Source organism: Myotis myotis, unplaced genomic scaffold (genome assembly GCF_014108235.1).
Source record: "Myotis myotis isolate mMyoMyo1 unplaced genomic scaffold, mMyoMyo1.p scaffold_m19_p_3, whole genome shotgun sequence".
Taxonomy (NCBI): Eukaryota; Metazoa; Chordata; class Mammalia; order Chiroptera; family Vespertilionidae; genus Myotis; species Myotis myotis.
Window position 1 is genome coordinate 50,970,389 of NW_023416335.1, and position 24,270 is coordinate 50,994,658.

A 24,270-nucleotide genomic window follows, 5' to 3' on the forward strand; every position below is an offset into this window, starting at 1 on the left:
ATTAATGATAGCCATTGTGACAGGTGGTAGGTGATATATCAAAGTGGTTTTAATTTTCATTTCTCTGGTAAATACTGATGTTGAACATATTTTCATGTCTTTTGAAATCTGTCATGGAAGATATGGAAAAATGTCATGTCCACAGTATATTTTTAATTGGATTATTTTATTTGGTGCTGTTGTATGAGTGCCTTCTATATTTTGGATATTAACCTCTAATGGTTGTATCATTGCCAAACATCTTTTACAATTCAGTAGGTTATTTGTGCAAACTTCTCAGTTTGAGGTAGTTCCATATTTCATCTGTTTGCCTGGGAGACATATCCAAAAATTATTGCTAAGAGTAATGTCAAAGAATTTACTGACTCTGTATTGATTTCTGGTCTTACATCGAAGCCCTTAATCCATGTTGTATTTATCTGTATATATAAAAGCCCAGTGACCTTTACGGCGAAACGACCAGAACAATCAGTCGCTATGATGTGCACTGACCACCATGGGGCAGACACTCAATGCAGGAGCTGCCCTCTGGTCGTCAGTGTGTTCCCACAACAGGAGCACCACTCACCCAGAAGCTGGGTTCACAACTAGCAAGTGCGGTGGTGGTGGTGGGAGCCTCTCCCACCTCTGCGGCAGCACTAAGGAGTGGCAAGTCAAGTGGTGAGGAACAAGCAGGCAGGCAGTTAGGAGCAAGGGGTCCTGGATTGTGAGAGGGATGTCCGACTGCTGGTTTAGCCCAATCAGGCCTAAACCAGCAGTCGGACATCCCCTGTGGGGTCCTGGATTACAAGAGGACATAGGCTGGGCTGAAGGATCTCCCGCCCTCGGGGCACAAATTTTGGGCATCAGGCCTCTAGTTTTTATATATGTTGTTAGAGATGGTCTAGTTTCCTCTTTTGCATGTATCTTTTTGGTTTTCCCAATACCATTTATTGAAGAGACTGTCTTTATCCCAGTTTATATTTTGGCATTCTTTGTCATAGATTAATTGACCATAAAGGTTTGGGTGTGTTTCTGGGTTCTCTATTCTGTTCTGTTGATCTATTGCCATAACATGTTGTACTGACTACAATACCCTTGTTGTATGGCTTGATATCACGTGTTACTAAAATGCATGTGTCTTTGTCTCTTCATTTTCTGACTCCCTGTGTTTATTTCTATGTATTAGGTAGATTGGCTACATCTCCTGGTCTTGGCAGGGTGGTCTTATGTAGAATATGCACTGTGGCATTGTCTCCCTAGTCATCTGAGCCGGGTGCTCCAGGGATGTCCCTGTATGGATTTTGTGTGCCTGCTATTATAGTTGGGCCTCAATTGCTGTTGACACGTCAGTGTGTGGAGTTGACCATCAGTCTGGCTGCAGCTACAGCAGATGAATGTAATGCAGGAGTTGAATGTTGTGTGGGAATGGCTTTACCTGGGCTCTGGTGTCATTCAGCTGTGTCCACTGTAGGTCAGATTGTGTGGTGTCCTGGTGTGGTCTGAGCTGCTCACTATGTGCATTGGATCTGGGGCCTCTTGGGAGGGGCTCCAGGGACAGGCTAGGTCCAGTCACCACTTTTTCTCTGATTGGGACATGTAGACAGGACAAAGTGATCTGTGGCTAATTGCCACTTGCGCTGGGCTTGGAGGCACTTGGAAGTGGTTATGCTGCAAACTGAGGCTAGTTGCTGCTTGTGCCAGGTTTGGGACTCTGGTGGAAACCACAGTGTGAGCTGAGGCCAGCGACCTTTTGGGCCAGGTTTGTGGCCACTTAGCTGAAGCTCTGTTCCAGGCCCAAACTGGCTGCTGCTTATGCTAGCTATGGGGCCACCAGCTGAGACTTTTGATGGGCGTAAGCAAGAGCTGCAAGGTGCACAGAGGCTGGCCACTGCTCGTTTGGTTTGTGGACCTTTGAAAGATTTTGGGAAAGTCTGCAGCATTAACCTAGGGAGAAACATTGAAGAGACTGTGGCCAGGTGGTCAAATTGGGTAGGACTAAGGGATTGCTAGGGCAGGACAAATGAAGGGCTCAGATTTGGTCACCATGTGCACTGGGCCAGCTGGGTTGGGGAGCTCTGCAAAGGAACAATGGTGCCTGCCAGTGTTTCCATCCCCCAAGACAGTTGTACTAACCCTTGTACTGAATCTAGTGATTTAATTCCTCCCCCTATGTCCCTGGCACTTTTAGAGCATGTGAGTGCTGACCTATTAAGACCTGCAGCGCTCAGTCGTCCATAGCCTTTTGTCTCTCTGGGACAAGATCCCAGGTGTTTTTTCACAGCTAGATATTATGAGGAATCCACTTCCCCACGTTGATGCCATGACTGGTGACTCCTCACTTATCAGGGGCCATTTCTGCAGTCTAGATAGTCTCCCCATTCTTAATCACCAAACTGTGGATGTGGGACCTGCGTAATTCACATCTCCACCACTCATACAAGTCTCAACATGGCTTCTTCTTTATATCCTCAATGATAGGAATTCTATTTAGCCAATCTTCAGGTGGTTCTCAATGATGGTTTTTTTTTTTTTAATATAATTTAGTTATAATTTTGAAGTGGTCATGGGAGGAGGTGAGCACAGAATTTACCTATGCAGCCATCTTGATGGGAGGTCCCAGCAAGTGTGTCTCACATCAGTTCTTAATTAGGGTTACATAGAAAGGCAATGGAGAAAGGTCTTACTTTTATACTTGATTAAAATCAGTGCCCCCACATTCAAGTTAAATTTACTCTTCACCATGTAAAAGTGATATTATTATACTTGCTGAATAATTAACTGAGATTAAAAACTGGCAGAAAGGTAGGGATAGTCAATAGACAACTGTTGAATGATCTAAAAAATAATCTGGATGTTTGAGCTAGAAACAATTAATAAAGTTTTACTTAAAGGTCTTAAGGTCTGCAAACTGGAATGCAATGAGGCAATCCCTGGAGCGTTTCAGAGAAAAAAGTAAAACTGAGTGTCCTTACAGTAGAGTACATTCTTGAGAATTAGTCCCACATTCTTAGCCTCTGGATTGATCCAAGATGGTCACCCTCTAGATGACTATTTTTCTGGATAATGGATTTCAGGTGATCTGGATTCCTGAAAATTTTCTCCTTAGTCCTGCAGGGGGTAATCAGAGGATTAGATAGAGCTGGACGTTTGATGCATATCCAGGCATTGTGACAGGACTGAAAGTATAAAATGCAAAGTTCCCAGGCTAGTTAAAACAAGAATAAAATCATTTCCTCATACCTCAAGCTACTTGAGTTTAGTAATTTAACAGCTTGACTAGAGACACCATTTTGTTTCTTCATTCTATTTTTCACATACAACCCACCTGTCAAAATAAAAATTTTGGAATTGCAGATGAAAAGTTATTTAAATGCACATAATACCAATATTCCACACTGAATAGCTGTGTGAGGAGTACTACAAGCACAAATATAGAAGCATTGACACTAGTCAGACATTTCTACCTTAGAACCCTGGTTTGTCAATGTCCTAGCTGTCTTCTTTTAATTAACTAATGATATTTGTAAGTGTCAAGTTTCTCATCTATAAAAATAAATTGTTAATAGTAGCATTTATTGAAAAATTATGAGATTTAAATAAGTGATATTTTAAGGACTGCTACATTGTTGGGCATATAAGATTGGCTCATAGCAAATAATAGCTACTATTAAAATGCTATCCTTTTCAGTTGAATCGTCATACAATTTTTTCTATCTGAAGCATTTTTTAAAAAATTAACTTAGTTTTATGATTATAAAGCTAAGTCTAGTAAAGTGGAGAATAGATTAGCTAGAACCAGAACACTACCTAAGCACTGGATTCTTTCTCCACTAATAGCAATTTTTAGGGTATGTTTCAAAAGTTTGTCTTGGAAGGGCTTTTTGGTTAATAAAAAGTAATAAGCAATTTTTAATAAAATCAACAAAGTTTAATTTACAAAGCAAATTATGGTTAAAATCAGGATACACCATTTTCTGTACTTCTTTCTACTATTGTCAATAATTTTTGAAGCTAACATAGCTAGTAAACTCACACTTTAGTCATTGCTTTCAGATTTGCTAGTTTCATGTCATAACATCTGTAAAACATATAAAGGAAGCAAGCAGTCAATAACCTTTTCAAACTCATAAAAAAAAATACATAGTAATTAGAACAATAAAGCTCAAGGTCTTGTTTTTTAAAGCATTTTATAAGCTTAAATGACTCTTTTATATTAGGAATTTATAAATAACTCCATCATTCAAGTGATCATTCATGAGTTTATAAATTAGTTTTGACTAATCAGTTTCTTCTGAATCATTTTAAAATTTTTACCTTTTCAAGGATTTGGCCATTTAGTATCTTACGGGTAACTGTGTCAGAGACTATATTGAAGCAGAAAATATTTCACTAATATTGTTTTGTTAAATTTTTGGTATGGGAAGATTGAAGATATTAAATATAATTGAAGTAGAGGATTCTCTATGCATTGTTCTTATTCTCATGAATAATTAACCAAGCATAGAAAGTGTTTTCTACTTGTTTGCATCTAATATGTATAATGAATTATTTCCAAATTTGAAATATTTGAATATTTGAAGGTACCTATATCAAATCCTCCTATATAATAAAAGACTAATATGCCAATTGTCCCCTCGGGAGTTTGACCGCTCACTATGATGTGTGGTGACCAGGAGGTGTCATAGAATGAAGGAAGGCCCTGATCGGCCCTGATTGCCGGCCAGGCATAACAACCCTACCCGTGCATGAATTTCATGCATCGGGCCTCTAATATTACACATAACTCCTTTTTTCTGTTAGTAATGGCCTAAAACAATAACTACTAAATGCATACTAGAATGAAAGTATTGCCAGACATAAACAGACTTGTTTCAAGTATTATTACACCTGAGAATTGATAACTTTTAAGATGAGGGAATGTGACACTCATGTTTGAGATTTAACAGTGAGAGTGGTATTTGTGCACAATACTAGAGATCTAAGTCAGAAACTATATACTGAGTGGCCAGATTATTATGACCACCTGATGTTTGTAGACAACTTTGCTATAATTTCACGCTGAGGTTACTAGAGAACCAGACCATTATAAATAGGGAAGTAGTTTGTTTACCACGACAGTAGAAGTGATTTTTTTATGAAGATATGGGTAAACAGCGTGATTTAACAGCCTTTGAATGTGGGATATATATATTTACACTGAGTGGCCAGATTATTATGATCACTCCATTAGTACTTCTTTAGGCCACCTTTTGCCTTCAATACTGCAGCAATTCTTCTAGGCATTGACTCCACGAGATGTTGAAAGGTGATGCGAGGAATCTGACACCATGCCTGATGAATAGCACTGTCCAGTTCTCTGAGATTGGATGGTTGTGGAACCAGCTGCCTGATGGCTCTTTTAAATTCATCCCACAAATGCTCAATTGGATTGCGATCTGGTGATTGTGGGGGCCACCTAAGCAAGGTGAAGTCTCCCTCATGTTCTTGAAATCACTCCTGCACAATACGAGCACCATGGCATGGCACATTGTCTTGTTGGAAGAAGCCATCTCCATTGGGATACGCCATCAACATGATAGGATGAACTTGATCAGCAACTATACTTAGGTATGTTGTGCTATTCAGCCATTGTTCCACACGAAATAAAGGGCCCAAATCATGCCAGGAAAACATGCTCCAAACCATAACACTGCCCCCACCAGCTTGAAGGGTTGTACTCATGCATTTGGGGTGCATGCTTTCATGATGTTTCCACCAAATTCTCACTCTGCCATCTGCATGATGCAACTGGAAATCAGACCACATGACTTTTTTCCAATGCTCGACTATCCAATCCTTGTGTTCCTGTGTGAACTGGAGACGTTTTATCTTGGTAACTGCAGACAGCAAAGGTGTTTGGCTTCCATATCCCATATGATGCAGTGTATGGCTAATTTGCCTACAAACGTCAGGTGGTCATAATAATCTGGCCACTCAGTGTATATTTTAACATGCTAGAGATCTAAGCACAATAAAGAGTGATTCAGAATAATCACTCAGATTATCTTTCCATTTGTTTAGATTTTCATTAAATATAATCATTCATTATTGTGCTTAGGTCTCTAGTATGTTAAAAAATACAGATTCTGACTTATAAAAACACAAAGTAAAATACTTTAAAAGGCAGCTGTTAATAGTTAGAAAAAATTATTTTTGTAGAGTTCTTAAATTGATTTTTGTATCAGTTAGTATTTTATTTTGACTTTTCACACACTCTCAATTTCTAAGATTAGAAGCCTTAGTCACCTATTTCCTTTAACTCTCAACTTAAAGAGTGTATAAGGGATTTTGCAATATTTCCTTATTTCCACAACACTACATTACCCATTTAAGACATATAACCCTTTGCCTACTAGCTGTCTAAATGTTCACTCAAAATCCAATCTTCCTTTATTTATATATTACTAATATTGCGGTTACTTTTTATCCTATGACACAGTTTATATTGAACCATTATTTTCACAGCTATTTATCATCTATTAAAAAAAAAAAAAACTTCTTCATTTATATACATGGCCTTCTGGATTATATCACTGCAACATTCCATCTTTTTAAAAAAATTATTACATTCAAATCTGATATATATTAATTGGTTTCTAGACTCTCTATTCTGTTCTATTATTTTATTTTTCTATAAATACCACCCTATTTCAATTATTTAAGCTGTTAATAAATCAGTTTTTTCATTGTCTTTTAAAATATATTCCTGGAGATTCTATTACAGATGAATCTGAGAATTAGCTTATCAAGGCCCATTTTATTGGGATTTCATTTAAATGTATAATTTGGAGATAATCAATATTGGTAAAATATTAAGTGCTCTTATCTAGAGAACAGATAAAATATTTTTAATTTGTTTAGATTTTCATTAATATTTTTCAAGAAATTTTTATAGTTTAAAAATATATTGCATACTTTTCATCAACATTTATCTCCAAGCCATCTTTCACCTCCACCCACCCACCACCACCCCTGCAATAACTTTCTTATTTATATATGAAAAACTGTCTCATACTTTAGCCAAATACCAATTTGCCATTCTCTAAAATGATGGATATATGGCACTTCCAAAAATTTGAGTCATTTTATAAAACTTCCATTCTTTCCCCTTTCTCTACCTACTCAAAACCTATAATGTTGTTAAGGTTGAAGTCAACTCTTTTAATCCATTTCTTCTAATTTCTTACCCAAATGGATAATTTCAACTCCTTATGATTGACTTATTTGTACATGTAGTACAATAATTTAGTCTTTTTTCTGTTAAATTATATACTAGCTTTTCCATTTGATTGAAGGTGCCTTGAATACAAGGATTACATCTAATTCGTGTTCTTTTCCCTTTTATGTTCCCATTCATGATCAGAAATATATTTTTATCCTTACATAATTTGAATGTAAGCATATTGAGCATATCTCTTGTCATTATATTTACTTTTTTGCTATTTGATATAATAGAAATTTAATGATACCTCTCAAATATGTTATTTACTGTATTCTGAAGTCTTTGTCATAGAATGGATGATGCAATATTAGGAAAGTATCTGCCAATTCTCAGAATCCTTCTGAATACTAATGTGGATTACATTTTATATCTTGGGCAAGAACGTTATAACCAGAACTGAAGAATTGAAATCTCTTTAGCAAATAATTTTTCATTAAAACTGTTAGCTAAGATTTGGAAGAAATAAAATTGTTTATTTTATCTTCAGAAATAACATTGAAATGCATTTGTCAATATTTCTATATTTAGTGGCTTCTATATTAAAATATACATGCTTATATAATCCTATCTATTAAAAGAGAAACATGGTAATTGGGGTATGACCGCTACCCTTCCCATTGGCTAATCAGTGAGATATGCAAATTAACTGTCAGCCAAGATGGCGGCCGGCTCCAGGCAGCTTGAAACTAACATGAGGCTTGCTTGCTTCAGTGACGGAGGACTCCAACATTCCCCGCCTGCCGCTGCAGGCCTCTGATCCTGCAGTTTCAAACATTGTAACAAATATAGACGCTAAACAAAACCCCAGAAACCAGCTTTCAGCCAGCTGGGATCTCAGAGCTGGAGTTGATACAGAGTTTCGATTATAGAACCTAAACAAACCAGATAGCTGCTTTCAGGAGCGGAGGCCTAAGAGCTGGAGCCTCAGAGCTAAAGCTGGCCCAGAATAAAAAAAAAAGAAAAAGGAGCAGTTGGGAGCTTCAGTCCCAGCCTGAAAACAGTCCTCAGCCCCTCACCCAGACTGGCCAAGCACCCCAGTGGGGACCCCCACAATGAAGGGTGTGTGACCAGCTGCAAAAAGCCATCATCCCCTCACCCAGGCTGGCCAGGCACCCCAGTGGGGACACCCACACTGATCCAGGACACCCTTCAGGGCAAACCAGCCAGCCCCCACCCATTCACCAGACCTCTATTCTATATAGTAAAAGAGTAATATGCCTCCCAGCACTGGGATCAGCGGAGCTGAGAGGCCTCCCGGCACCAGGATCAGTGTGACAGGGGGCAGTGCCCAAACCCCCTGATCGCCCTGCGGCTCTGTGTGTGACAGGGGCGGGGCCACAACCTCCCTATCGGCCCTGCTCTGTTCATGACAGGTGAAGGCGCCCTAATCCCCTGATTGGCCCTGCTCTGTGTGTGACGGGGTAGAGCCATAACCTCCCCATTGGCCCTGCCCTGAGTGTGACAGTGGCGGCACCCCAACCCCCTGATCCACCCTGCTCTGTGTATGACAGGGGACAGTGCGCCAACTCCCCTAACAGTCCTACTCTGTGAGTGACAGGGGGGAGCTCCTCAACCCCCTGATGGGCCCTGCTCTGTGCGTGACAGGGGGGAGCTCCCCAACCCCCTGATTGACCCTGCTCTGTGTGTGACAGGGGGGAGCTACCCAACCCCCTGATCGGCCTGCTCTGTGCATGACAGGGGGCAGCGCCCCAACCCCCTGATTGGCCCTGCTCTGTGCGTGACAGGGGGTGGCGCCACAACCTCCCTGTCGACCCTTCCTTGAGTGTGACAGGGGGCAGTGCCCCAACCCCCCAATTGGCCCTACCCTGAGTGTGACTGAGGGTGGCATTGCAACCTCCCAATCTGCCCTGCTCTGTGCATGACAGGGGGGCGGCGCCCCAACTCCCCAATCGGCCCTGCTCTGAGCCCGACCAGTGGCTGCACCTAGGGATTGGGCCTGCCCGCTGCCACCCGGCAGCGGGCCTAAGCCAGCAGCTTGTTATCTCCCAAGGGGTCCCAGACTGTGAGAGGGCACAGGCCGGGCTGAGGGACCCCCCCTCCTTTGCCCCCCCCGAGTGCACAAATTTTTGTGCACCGGGCCTCTAGTGTATAATATTTATAAAACAACAAAAAAGCTACTTTTTAACATCTATGAATGGTATAAATGACTGCAATGATCATGCAGTTAAATGTATACCATCGATAAAAAAAGTTTTCTCAAACATGCATAGTGTATGGTAAAAGTACAGTCGTGGTCAAAAGTAAGTTTATGTTTGTGAGCTCACAAAAAGTTTATTCTTCTATTATTATTTATTAATTATTGTATTATTTATTTGTATTACAACTATAAACTTACTTTTGCCTACCCCTGTATACAAGGCATAACGCAGGTTTCCATAAATACCTTCAAAAGAGAGAACTCCAATATCATGAGCATCTACTACTTTCATCTTGATGTTGTCATGTAGAAAGATATAGAACTGGATAAAGTATTCTATTTAACTTTTAAAAATAATTAACCACTAAATGGCATAATTATAGTGTGTTCTCATAATATTTTGAAAGGTGAGTTTTAAAATTGTAAGTTTTTGACTAATTTTTACAACAAAGAAAAAGTAAATAATACTATGCTGCCTCAGGAAATCTTAAAGACTTGGAAAATAAATTGGCCAATTCAAATATTTAACATATCTAATCCTCACTATGCTTGGAATTAACTTTCTAAGTAGTAATATAAACAAACACAAGTAACTAACAAACCAAACAAAACAATTGTAAAAATCACTATATAACAGACTACTCTTAGAATTAAAATAGTAAGTAGTGATACTTCCTTGGTATGTAATTCAACAAACAGTTTGTCTATGAAAACTGTTTTTATTAATTTAATTTATTTTATAACCCATATAGAAAGCACTCCAATCCAGTAAAATTGTATTAATTTTGATATATTTTTTTGCGTGTGCTTATTTATTTTTTTTAATTGGGGTAGCATAGTTTAATAAAATTATAGGTTTCAGTTGTGAATTTTATAATGCATCATTTGTATATCATATTGTGTATGTACTGTGTATTCACTACCCCAAGTCAAATTCACTTCCATTTACCGCCCCCCTTATACCTTATACTTTTCTTTTTTTATTTTATTGTTATTAGTTTTTAATCTTTATTGTTCAGATTATTACAGTTGTTCCTCTTTTTTCCCCTCATAGCTCCCCTCCACCCAGTTCCCACCCCACCCTCTGCCGTTACCCAGCCCCCCACACTGTCCTCATCCATAGGGGTACGATTTTTTCCAGTCTCTTCCCGCACCCCACAACCCTTTCCCACTGAGAATTGTCAATCCACTCCCTTTCTATGCCCCTGATTCTATTATATTCACCAGTTTATTCTGTTCATCAGATTTTTTATTCACTTGATTTTTAGATTCACCTGTTGATAGATATGTATTTGTTCTTCATAATTTTTATCTTTACCTTTTTCTTCTTCTTCCTCTTCTTAAAGAATACCTTTCAGCATTTCATATAATACTGGTTTGGCAGTGATGAACTCCTTTAGCTTTTTCTTATCTGTGAAGCTCTTTATCTGGCCTTCAATTCTGAATGATAGCTTTGCTGGGTAGAGTAATCTTGGTTGTAGGTTCTTGGCATTCATCACTTTGAATATTTCTTGCCACTCCCTTCTGGCCTGCATAGTTTCTGTTGAGAAATCAGCTGACAGTCGTATGGGTACTCCCTTGTAGGTAACTGACTTTCTTTCTCTAGCTGCTTTTAAGATTCTCTCTTTGTCTTTTGCTCTTGTCATTTTAATTATGATGTGTCTTGGTGTGGTCCTATTTAGATTCCTTTTGTTTGGGGTTCGCTGCACTTCCTGGACTTGTAAGTCTATTTCTTTCACCAGGTAGGGGAAGTTTTCTGTCATTATTTCTTCAAATAGGTTTTCAATATCTTGCTCTCTCTCTTCTTCTGGCACCCCTATAATTTGGATGTTGGTACACTTGAAGTTGTCCCAGAGGCTCCTTACACTATCTTCATATATTTGGATTCTTTTTTCATTTTGCTTTTCTGGTTGGGTGTTTTTACTTCTTTTTTTTTTTTAATTTTAGTCTGTCTATTTCTTTTTCTTTTTTTTTATTGTTTTATTGCTTAAAGTATTACAAAGAGTATTACATATGCCTCCTTTTTTTCCTGCCCTTAACAATCCCCCGGCCTCCCCTACCCCCCAGTGCCTTATGTCCATTGGTTATGCTTATATGCATGCATACAAGTCCTTCGGTTGATCTCTTACCCGCCCCTCCCGCCCCTCAACCCTCCCAGGCTTTCCTGCTGTAGTTTGACAGTCTGTTCAAGACAGCTCTGCCTCTGTATCTATTTTTGTTCATAAGTTTATAATGGTCTTTATTACCCATGAGTGAGTGAGATCATGTGGTGTTTTCCTTCATTGACTGGCTTATTTCACTTAGCATAATGCTCTCCAGTTCCATCCATGCTGTTGCAAATGGTAAGAGTTCCTTCTTTTTTACAGCAGCATAGTATTCCATCATGTAGATGTACCACAGTTTTCTAAGCCATTCATCTACTGATGGGCACTTAAGCTGTTTTCAGATCTTTGCTATGGTGAATTGTGCTGCTATGAACATATGGGTGCATATATTCTTTCTAATTGGTGTTTCTGGTTACTTGGGATATATTCCTAGAAGTGAGATCACAGGGTGATGTGGGAGTTCCATTTTTAGTTTTTTGAGGAAACTCCATACTGTCTTCCATAGTGGCTGCACCAGTCTGCATTCCCACCAGCAGTGCACGAGTGTTCCTTTCTCTCCACATCTTCTCCAGCCCTTGTCGTTTGTGGATTTGTTGATGATAGCCAGTCTGACAGGTATGAGATGGTACCTCATTGTTGTTTTGATTTGCATCTCTCGGATGATTAGTGACTTTGAGCAAGTTTTCATATGTCTCTTGGCTTTCTGAATGTCCTCTTTTGAAAGGTGTCTATTTAGGTCCTTTGCCCATTTTTTGATTGGATTGTTTATCTTCCTTTTGTTAAGTTGTATGAGTTTCTTATAAATTTTGGAGATTAGGCCCTTATCAGATATAACATTGGCAAATATGTTTTCCCACGAGTGGGCTTTCTTGTTGTTTTGTTGATGGTTTCTTTTGCTGTGCAGAAACTTTTTATTTTGATGTAGTCCCATTTGTTTATTTTCTCTTTAGTTTCCAATGCCCTAGGAGCTGTATCGTTGAAGAAATTACTTCGGCATATATCTGAGATTTTGTTGCCTTTGGATTCTTCTAGTATTTTTATGGTTTCCCATTGTACATTTAAGTCCTTTATCCATTTTGAGCTTATTTTTGTGTATGGTGTAAGTTGGTGGTCTAGTTTCATTTTCTTGCATGTATCCGTCCAATTTTCCCAACACCATTTATTGAAGAGACTATTTTGACTCCATTGTATGTTTTTGCCTCCTTTGTCAAATATTAATTGAGCATATTTGTTCGGGCCGATTTCTGGGCTCTCTATTCTATTCCATTGATCTATATGTCTGTTCTTCTGCCAATACCAGGCAGTTTTGAGAACAGTGGCTTTGTAATACAGCTTGATATCTGGTATTGAGAACCCACCAACTTTGTTCTTTCTCAGGATTGCTGCAGCTATTTGGGGTCTGTTTTTATTCCAGATGAATTTTTGGAGAGTTTGTGCTAGGCCTGTGAAATATGCCGTTGGTATTTTAATGGGAAGTGCGTTGAATTTATAGATTGCATTGGGTAGTATGGACATTTTAATGATGTTGATTCTACCAATCCAAGAACATGGTATGTTCTTCCATCTGTTTATGTCTTCCTCTATCTCTTTTTTCAATGTCCTGTAGTTTTCTGAGTATAGGTCTTTTACCTCCTTAGTTAAGTTTATTCCTAAGTAGCTTAATTTTTTTGGTGCGATGGTAAATGGGATTGTTTTTTTAGTTTCTCTTTCTGTAAGTTCACTATTGGTGTATAGAAATGTTATAGATTTCTTGGCATTAATTTTGTATCGTGCTACATTGCCGAATTCATTTATTAAGTCTAATAGTTTTTTGATGGAGACTTTAGGGTTTTTTATGTATAATATCATGTCTTCTGCAAATAAGGACAGTTTTACTTCTTCTTTTCCAATTTGGATGCCTTTTATTTCTTCTTCTTGTCTAATTGCAATGGCTAATACTTCCAGTACTATGTTGAACAGGAGTGGTGAGAGGGGGCATCCCTGTCTTGTTCCTGTTCTTAGGGGAAATGGTGTTAGTTTTTGTCCATTGAGTATTATATTGGCTGTGGGTTTGTCATATATGGCTTTTATTACGTTGAGGTATGATCCTTCTATTCCCACCTTGCTGAGAGTTTTGATAAAAAACGGGTGTTGGAGTTTTTCAAATGCTTTTTCTGCATCAATTGATATGACTATGTGGTTTTTTTCTCTCAATTTGTTTATGTAATGTATCACATTTATTGGTTTGCAGATATTGTACCATCCTTGCATCCCTGGGATAAATCCTACTTGGTCATGGTGTATGCTGATGTACTGCTGGATCCAATTTGCTAAGAATTTGTTGAGGATTTCGGCATCTATGTTCATGAGGGATACCGGCCTGTAATTCTCTTTCATTGTGTTGTCGTTACCTGGTTTTGGTATTAGGGTGATGCTGGCTTCATAGAATGAGCTTGGAAGTGTTTCTTCCTCTTGGATTTCTTGTAGTAGTCTGAGGAGGATAGGTTTTTGTTCTTCCTTGAATGTTTGGTAAAATTCCCCTGTGAAGCCGTCTGGTCCTGGGCTTTTGTTTGCTGGAAGCTTTTTGATGACTGCTTCAATTTCTTCCATAGTTATTGGCCTGTTGAAATTTTTAGATTCTTCCTGATTGAGTTTTGGAATCTTGTATTTTTATAGGAATATGTCCGTTTCCTCCAAGTTGTCCATTTTGTTGTAGTAGAGTTGTCCACAGTATTGTTTAACAATCATTTGCATTTCTGTGGGGTCTGTTGTTATTTCGCCTCTATCATTTCTGATTTTGTTTATTTGGGCCCTCTCTCTTTTCTTCTTGATGAGCCTGGCTAGGGGTTCATCAATCTTGTTTATCCTTTCAAGGAACCAGCTCTTGGTTTCATTGATTTTCTGTATTGGTTTTTTGGTCTCTATGTCATTTATTTCTGCTCTAATCTTTATTATCTCCTTCCTTCTGCTCACTCTGGGCTTTTCTTGTTGCTCTCTTTCTAATTATTTGAGTTGTAGAGTTAGATGTTTTACTCTCTTTTTTTCTTGGTTTTTTTTTTTTTTTTTTTTTTTTTTTTTTTTTTTTTTTTTTTTTTGAGATAGGCCTGTAGAGCTATAAACTTCCCTCTCAGGACTGTTTTCATTGTGTCCCATAGGTTTTGGATTGTTGTGTTTTCATTGTAATTAGTTTCCAGGATGTTTTTCATTTCTTCTTTGATCTCATTGATAACCCAATCAGTATTTAATAACATGCTATTCAGCTTCCAATTGTTTGAGTATTTTGCGTTGTTTTTATTATAGTTTATTTCTAATATTATGCCATTGTGGTTTGAGAAGATTCTTGGTATGGTTTCAATCTTCTTGAATTTGGGGAGACTTTATTTATGACCCAATCTGTGGTCTATTTTTGAATATGTTCCATGAGCCCTTTAGAAGAATGTATATTCTGTGGCTTTGGGGTGAAGTGTTCTGAAGATGTCAATTAAGTTCATCTGATCTAGTGAGTCATTTAGGATTGCTGTTTCTTTGCTGATTATTTGTCTAGAGGATTTATCCAGTGATGTCAGTGGTGTATTAAATTCCCCTACTATGATTGTATTGCTGTCGATCTCTCCTTTGATATCTTCCAGGAGTTTTTTTTAAGTATTTGGGTGCTCTTGCATTGGGTACATATATGTTTATCAGGATTATATCTTCTTGTTGTATTTATCCCTTTAGTATTATGAAGTGGCCTTCCTTATCTCTTATTACGGCCTTCACTTTGAGGTCTATTTTGTCCGATATAAGTATTGCTACCCCAACTTTTTTCTCATTTATATTTGCCTGAAAGATATTTTTCCATCCCTTCACTTTCAGTCTTTGTGAGTCCCTTCTTCTGAGGTGGGTCTCTTGTAGACAGCAAATGTATGGGTCATGTTTTTTTATCCATTCAGCCACTCGATGTCCTTTGGTTGGAGCATTTAGTCCATTTACGTTTAAAGTTATTATTGAAAGGTACTTGTTTGTAGCCATTTCTTTTTTTGTGTGGCTGTTTTCTTTCTAAGCTTTTTATTTCTTCTTTTTACACCAGTCCCTGTAGCATTTCTTGCATTGCTGGCTTGGTGGTGATAAACTCCCTTAGCCTTTTTTTGTCTGTGAAGCTTCTTATTTCCCCATCAATTTTGAATGATAGCCTTGCTGGATAGAGTATTCTTGGATTCAGTCCTTTGCTTTGCATCACTTTGTAAATTTCTGTCCATTTTTTTTGGCCTGATGTGTTTCTGTTGAGAAATCATTTGATAATCTAATGGGAGATCCCTTGAATGTAACTTTCCGTCTCCCTCTTGCAGCCTTTAAGATTCTCTTTGTCCTGAACATTTGCCACGGTAATTATGATGTGTCTTTGTGTGGGTCTTTTTGGGTTCACCTTGTTTGGGACTCTCTGTGCTTGTGTGATTTTTTTCTTCCCCACCTCTGGGAAGTTTTCTGATATTATTTCTTCAAATAGGTTTTCTAACCCTTGTTCCTATTTCTGCTATTCTGGCACCCCTATTATTCGTATGTTTTTTCGTTTCATGTTGTCCCATAGCTCCCTTAGGCTCTCCTCCTGTCTTTTAATTTTTTTCTCTAATTGCTGTTCAGTTTGGGTGTGTTTTGTTTCCCTGTCTTCTAATTTGCTAATTCGGTCCTCTGCTTCTCCTAGTCTACAGTTGAAACTTTCAATGTCATTTTTTATTGCAGCTATATCACTCTTCATTTCTTCTTGGTTCTTACATAATTTATTGATTTTTTCATCTGTTTATTCTTGCTTCTTGCATAAATTGTTGATTTTTTTCCTCCATCTGGTTTATGCACTCTAGGGCCCTTAATCTGAAATATTTTTCTGTCACGTTGCATGCTTCTGTATCACTTAGCTGCTTTTCTGGCGAGTCCTCCTTTTCTTTCCTTTGGGGGTTTCTTTGTCTACCCATGTTTGATCATACCGCCATATCTAGATGTTGAGTCGTTCAGTGGCTCCTCCTTGGGTGGCAGAGACTCCTCGGGCTGCGGTTGCTCCTTGGACGGTTGTGGTAGCAGCTGCTCCTCAGTTGGTAGCAGCTCCTCTGGTGGGTGCTGTTCATAGTTGTGGTGGCTCCTTTGGCTGGTGCAGGGAATCTTCACACACAGTTGCTGTTCCTCAGACAGGGGTTATGGTGATCAGGAGGCTGCTGTTCCTTGGATGGGGGTGGCCTCACAAGCCTACTTTTATATTTATATATATATATATATATATATATATATATATATATATATATATATATATGATTTTTTACAGAGAGGAAGGGTGAGGGATAGAGAATTAGAAACATTGATGAGAGAGAAACATTGATCAGCTGCCTCCTGAACACCCCTCACTGGGGATGCACCCCCAACCAAGGTACATGCCCTTGACTGGAATTGAACCTGGGACCCCCCAGTCTGCAGGCCAATGCTCTATTCATTGAGCCAAACCATCCAGGGCAACCTTATACTTTTCCCAGCTACCTTTTCCTCTGGCAATCACCATACTGTTGTCTGTGTCTATGAGTTGTTTTATTTGTTTGTTTTTGCTTAATTTCTCCATATTGATATAATGTCTAGGTAATATGTGTCTATTCTTATTTTATTAAAATGTTAAGAAAATAAGTAATTTTAAATGTATAATACACAGTTAATGATATTAATTTATATTAAAAGGCTTTTACATGAACATATAACATCCTGGGGCTCTTTTTTTAGACCAACATTATTGATCTTATAAAATATTTATTGAGTACCTATGACATGCCACATATCACATTATCTGCAATCTTAACAACACTACTGCTAACTAGTTCTAATCAAAGAATGTTATGTGGTTCTGAAATGTTGTCCCAGACCAGACAACATATTATATGGCTGAACTAGGATGCTTACCTAGACTAGCTGATTCCAAAGCTAGATGAATACTAGAAGTTTGAAAAGTATCTTTTATAGTCTAGTCAGTGGCTTTCAAAGCTCCTTGTTTTAGATTCAGAAGGAAGGCTGCAAGAACTATGGCTTTCTGGACTTACTACCAACATAATGAATCAAATTTTTAATGATTCAGTATTATGGACTTTTAAAGTATCTTTCAAATTACTTTGATGAGCAAGATATAAAAACATAGGTAAAGATGGAAGTCAAGTACAATGCTAAGAACAGTTTATCAGAAGAAAAGCTTATGTTTTATTTCTGCTCTGCCTTTTCAAATTTGTAGTCACATAATAATTAATTGTTTTGCGGTGCCTACCTTTTCTTTGTCTCCATCTGTTTCCTAGTGCAACTCCTGCTATTTACTGGTGATAGGATGCTGCAAGTATCAACAAAAATGCTACCTAACCACTCGCAAACCACTAAAGTACCATTTTTCTCAGTTACCTGTTGAACATAGACCCTTGCCAGCTGTTTCTCAATCAGGGTGTATCTTAAGTGGTCTTGTCCATGTCATCATTTGGCAACAATAATCCTCATTACCATCCCTTAAACAAAACAACAGGACCATGTCGCCTTTTCCTCTATATGTTAAACATATATTTTATTGATTTTTTTTCCATAGATCTAAAGTTAGCAGTCCCTGAAGTCTCAGTCAGAAGGTGAGGTAAATGACCATGCTCTGTGGTACTCAAATTACCAGTTTCCTAACCCTAAGGGCTTTTACCAGCTCATACTAATTACTATAACAACCTTTCCCTGAGAGTGAATTATTTCCCAGAGGTTGACTTGATATTTCTTATAATTTGATCACCAAAACAACCCCTCAACTAATTTTGAAAGAATGTCTGAGAATGACACAATACTGTGGTGATCACAATAGGAATTATAGACAGTCTGTACATATTCAGAGGTATAGAGCTCATACCTATCCTATATTGTACTATTTATTCATACATATACACATTTACTGAATATTTAAATATGTAATTTCTGGCTATTTCACTTATTATTTTCCACCAAAAATGTATGAAGCTGTTACAAGTTATCAAAATTTTATGGATGAAGACATTAAGGCACAGAAGTTAGGTTATTTGCCCAAGATTTAAAAAAAAGCTAATATATGAAAGAGATGAGATAAGAGTCTTGGCATTTTTGCTCCAGAGCTAATACTTTCTTAAAATGGTGGAAATATTTACATTGTTTGTCTCTGACCTTGCCTTTTGTCTCTCTCTAGATTAAATTGATATAGTCACGTATACTCGACTATTTAACTCAAATATGAATCAATAAGCCTAGAATCTCAAGAGAAAATTCATTATTATTCAAATCATTTAAATATTTTAGCCCAAGGCTTTAACTTTGGAAGGTTTCTTAGAAGGTGACATTGAATAGAAAGTTTAGTCATTCTATTAAATCAGTTAATCATGTATGTATAGTATACACACTCAATGTTTGGTACTATATCGTTTGTTAAAATAGGGAAATAGGAAAGAAAAAAATAAGACCTTCTGGTGACTTGGAAGAGCTTTTTTATCTAACTGGGTAGGTACAATTGACAAAGATTAATGTTAGATGGCAATAAAGTACTAAATTGTGATGTGCTGTGTATTCGCACTAAAGAGAAGGGAAATTAATTTTAAGCCAGTGCTATCAGTGAGGAGATGCTACTTGAGCTCAACATTTTAAGGGTAGTTGGGCCTTTAAAATCAGAGAAATGGCATGGAATTTTTCTAGGATATAGTAGAAAAAGTAGATAACTATAAATATAACAAAATTTAAATATAGAATGGCAAATGTGGAAACAGATACATGGATCTGGTGCTAATTTCCAGGCAATGTTCAGTAATATGGAATAGTTTTCATCCCTGATATATGGTTATTTATTCAAAAATATTATTGAATTATAAGATTTGTGAAGGGTGCTGAGCAGGCTATATATATATATATATATATATATATATATATATATATACTGCAATTGAAAGGTTTCACTTTTACTTCCTTTTCTAATAGTACTATAAAGCTCTTTCAAGATAAAAAAAAAAGTTAAAAAGACATAGTAATTTCTATCTCTAATAGAGCTTACAAATGGACAAAGTAACCTGAATGGAAAGGAGAATCTCAATTATAAGCAAATTCAACCCATGTCTACATAATTGCAAATAGCTTAGAACAAAATAAATTGTATATATTGATATAAATGCATCATTTCCCATTCTCTGTATACAAGATTTGAAATGTTTTCAATGACAAAGTTACTTATATTCCAGTAATGGCCATTTTACTCCTAGCAGATTCTGATTATTACTTTTTAATCATTTTACGGGGGAGTCAGAGGGCTACATAATTTCAGTTGCAATTTTAAGGGAAATAATAGAAGTAAATTTCCAGCTTCAATTTTCTAACTGCACACAGGTAATGCATTTGGAGTCACTGAAATTTTTACTCATCATCTGAATAAATGACATAGAGACACAATCTTTCTTACTGTTTGTTGGGTCAAAATTTGCATGTTCCCCATATACTGTAGAGGGGGAAAAATAAGTAATTAAATTAATGTAATAAAGATATATTCTAATAGAATAATTAAAGATTTCACTACTCAACAGTTGATAATCTTGAGTGATCAATGTGATATTTGTATAACCATAGCTTAATCTTCAGAAAGGATAACTGTAGTGTTTCATGCTTTACATAAAGATCTAACCATAAGTCAGTAACAAATATTATCAAGATTGATTTATGTATTTGTTATTTAGATCTCAGATGTCAAAATTATAATGTAATTAAAATATTTCTATGAAAATGCATAAAAACAATTTGAGAAGAAAAAACACAATCATAATGTTCACTCATGCACAAAGCAACTGGAATATAGATTAATTCATATATGAAGAAAATTTTTGGGAAAAGTAACCCCCTAAACAGGGCAGGAGGTAGGGGGGTAAGAGATCAACTAAAGGACTTGTATGCATGCATATAAGCATAACCAGTGGACATAAGACATTGGGGGATAGGGGAGGCTAGGGGACTGTCTAGGGCGGGGGGATAAAATGGACACATATGTAATACCCTTTGTAATACTTTAAGCAATAAAAAAAAAAAAAAGAAAAGTAACCCCCTAAACAAATAAGACTCATCTAACAAAAACTCTTTTTTACATAAAGTTATGAAAATAGCTAACTTCCATAGACTAAAACATGCATATTGTAGTAAACCTAGATTTAGAAACAAACAGACGTATATTATGCAAGACATATATAGGAGTATTCACTTTGTTCAAATAAGTCTCACAACAAATATCACAAACACTTTGCTGCAAACCTTGAGCTAGGTTCAGAGAATAAAAAAACAAAGATGAAAACTTTCTTGTAGAGCTAGCAGCATGTGTGGCAAACAGTTACATGAGTACCTTAAAATGATGCTCAAGTATAATGGCAGAAATACACACGAGGTTTGATGAACATACTAAAACAAGGTAACTTACTCTAACGTTTTTGGCAGTGTGTGGGGTTTTGAGATGGGAGGGAGTTGGGAGATGGTAGTTAAGAAGGCACCCTGAAGTATAAAAGAATCAGTCAATCATAACTAGAGGATATCTATGTGTTATAAGAAGGACATTCTAGACCAGTGGTTCTCAACCTTCTTAATGCCGTGACCCTTTAATACAGTTCCTCATGTTGTGGTGACCCCCAATTTCATTGTTACAAATTGAACATAATTAAAGCATAGTAATTAATCACAAAAACAATGTCTAATTATATATGTGTTTTCTGATGGTCTTAGGCGACCCCTGTGAAAGGGTCGCTCAATCCCCAAAGGGGTCGCGACCCACAGGTTGAGAACTGCTGTTCTAGACAAAAGGGTTTATATTTATGCTGTGAGTACTAGCATAAATATAAACACTTTGTCTAGGGAAATAGTCTTTTGGTGTTTCTATAACACCAATTTGAATTAGAGAGTAGGATCAGATATGGGAGAAATAAAAAGCAATGGTAAAATATAAACTATGAAGATATATCAAAAAGGATAATTTGTTAAAATAAATGTAAACTTTATTCAAAAGGCAATTATTGTGTTTATTACAATTAATCTGATACTAACTACTGGGAATTAGCACAGACCCCACAGGACTATTGTCATTTGAAATGCCATCTATAAGCCTTGGGGGCAAGGCAGGGCATGCCTCAAGATTTTCCTACTTCTAACCAACTGGCCACAAATTTGAGGGTTCTCATGATCAATCCCCTCAGGTTTGATAATAGGCTAGAATGATTTGAAGAACACAGGAAAGTGTTATAATCGCAGATGTCTGACACAGATACACATAGGGTGTACTCTGGGAGGGAATACACAGCCTTTGCTCCCTCTCCTCATGGCATGTCACCCTCCTAGAACATCAATGTGCATACCAACCAGGAAGGTCCACTAGGCTTAGGTGTACAGAGTATTGGGATTTTTTATCAGAGAAGCATAACTGATTAAATCACTGGCCATGTATTGGAACTGAATCTCCAGCCACCCTCCTGTCTCTGGAATTTGGGCAAGCTCAAAGTGTCTACCACTAATCATGTGTTTTTTCTTTCTGTAACCAGCTATCAAGGTGGCCTTCCAATAATGACCTCATGAAGAACCTTCAACATTTCTCAAACATTGGCTAATATTTATCTATACTCCTTTCTTCTTCCCTCACATTATTTTGAGGCAAATCCTAAGCATCATCATACTTTATTTATAAATTGTTTGAAAGGTTTTCAGTTTTAATTTGGCTTTATTCTTATAAAGAATACATTCATTAAAGAATACAAAATAAATACTAAGATTGAAACAAAACTGCATAATAGGAAACAAAATCATTATTAACTCTATATGTGAAAATTTAAGCTAATTTCCAATTTAGACAAAAGGGAATGGAAGCTATGATCTTTATGTCAGAGTCAAATGCTTAGACATTATCATGAAATGTTAATTCAGTGTACAGTCATCAATGAGATGACTGTTGTGTATAGTTTTGCACCTTGGGGTTATAAAAGCAGATAAAAAATTTAATATGTAATTTACAATCTATTTCACCAGCTCAGCATACAAGATGTATATAGTTAGTATTAAAGTAGTAGTAGATAGTTAAGGGTCTGTACAAATCTTGCAAAAATGGTAGTTGGGTATCTGCTGATTTAAAATGAAAATAAAAACAGAAAGTTTGTTCTTTAGAAGTGATAATAATTTAACCAAATAAATTACATACATAACTCATGGATACAGGAAATAGTGTAGTGAAGGCCTGGGGGTGGGAAGCGGGTGAATGGAGGCCAATGGGGGAAAAGAGGAACATCTGTAATCTTTTCAACAATAAAGATACATTTTTTTAAAAAAAGGATATATAGATATCGTGTGAGGGAGAGCAAGGGCAAACAAACTTGTGGGAATGAATTGAAACCTATGAACATGAACTGGAAAACATATTAGTTTCTCAGCACCTCCAACTGTCCAACTTCAATGATTCGGATGACTTACAGAAGAGACTGGTGATAAACACACACCTGGCTGAGGAGTCAGAAGAGTTGGAGAAGGAAATATGGTAGAAGATGGAGGAAGTAAAAGCCCAGTTGCTGCTTCACACCAACAAGGTGAGTCAGCAGGTTGAAGACAATGAATGAGCTGTAATTATACCTGATTTTACAATTGCTTCATCTAGCTATTGTTCACTTTAACCTTCTAAATCTTACCCATAACTTTTTTTTTTATTTTTTTTTTTTTATGGCCAACTTTAGCCCAGAACATTTAGGAGAAAGAATTCTGGGAAACATTGTTCCAGCTTCGCTAAGTTGACACAGTAAAAGCTATCAAGATTCATCTCTTGCCATTTTATAATCCACAGTAATCTCTTTTTAATCACATATAAGTTTCAAATCATGCTTCCTCCTAACATGATTCAACTGTCTCGTCTACAACTGCAAACACACTAACAATTTTCCTAAAAATATATTTATAAAGTCCTTGGATTTGTCTTTTATAGTCATTCCTATTTGGATGAGTCAGACTTTCTCTTTAATGTTCTGTAACCTAAATATTAGATTAGCTACTATCAGCACATTTTATGTCTGTTGATAAGAGAATATTAGAGGGGAAGAAAATGCTTAAATTATACACAAATACATCCCTAAGGGCAAACACTCAACTCAGCAATTTACAATAAGGACATAATTGACATTTTCCACTACCATTTTGCATGCCCTTTGCCCTCAGCAATTGCCTCACTGGTTCTGGTTTCTTGCCTGGTTGAATGAGCAAATATTTTAATCCTAAAGTAGGTGCGTCATTAAACATACTGACTGTATTGGGTAGATGTGGCTCCCTCTGGACATTAATCACAGGGCATTGCAGTAGCCATAGGAGCCCCCAAAGCCATTCTTCTCTTTATACCATATTTTCTAGTCGCATCACAATTTCTTTTATAAGCACAATCAATCATCCCAGCCAGTATAAGGATTCTATTTCCTCTGTGGTTTTAAATTTCAGTTACACTTTTTAGAAATGAAAAATATATAAAAAATGTTTAGAGAATAGTATAGCATAAATCTATCTCTAACAAGAACAACCGACAACCCACTAAATGAGTAAGGAAACAACTGATAAAATTTTAACAGCCCAGTTTTATTCCTTTGCTTCCCACTTGTTATGGTCTGAATCTTTGTGTCCTCCCAAAATTCATATGTCGAAATCCTGTGTCCGATGTGATAGTATTAGGAAGTGGGGACTTTGGGAGATAATTAAATCATGAAGGTGGAGTCTTCATGAATGAGATTAAAGCCCTTTTAAAAGATGCCTGAGAG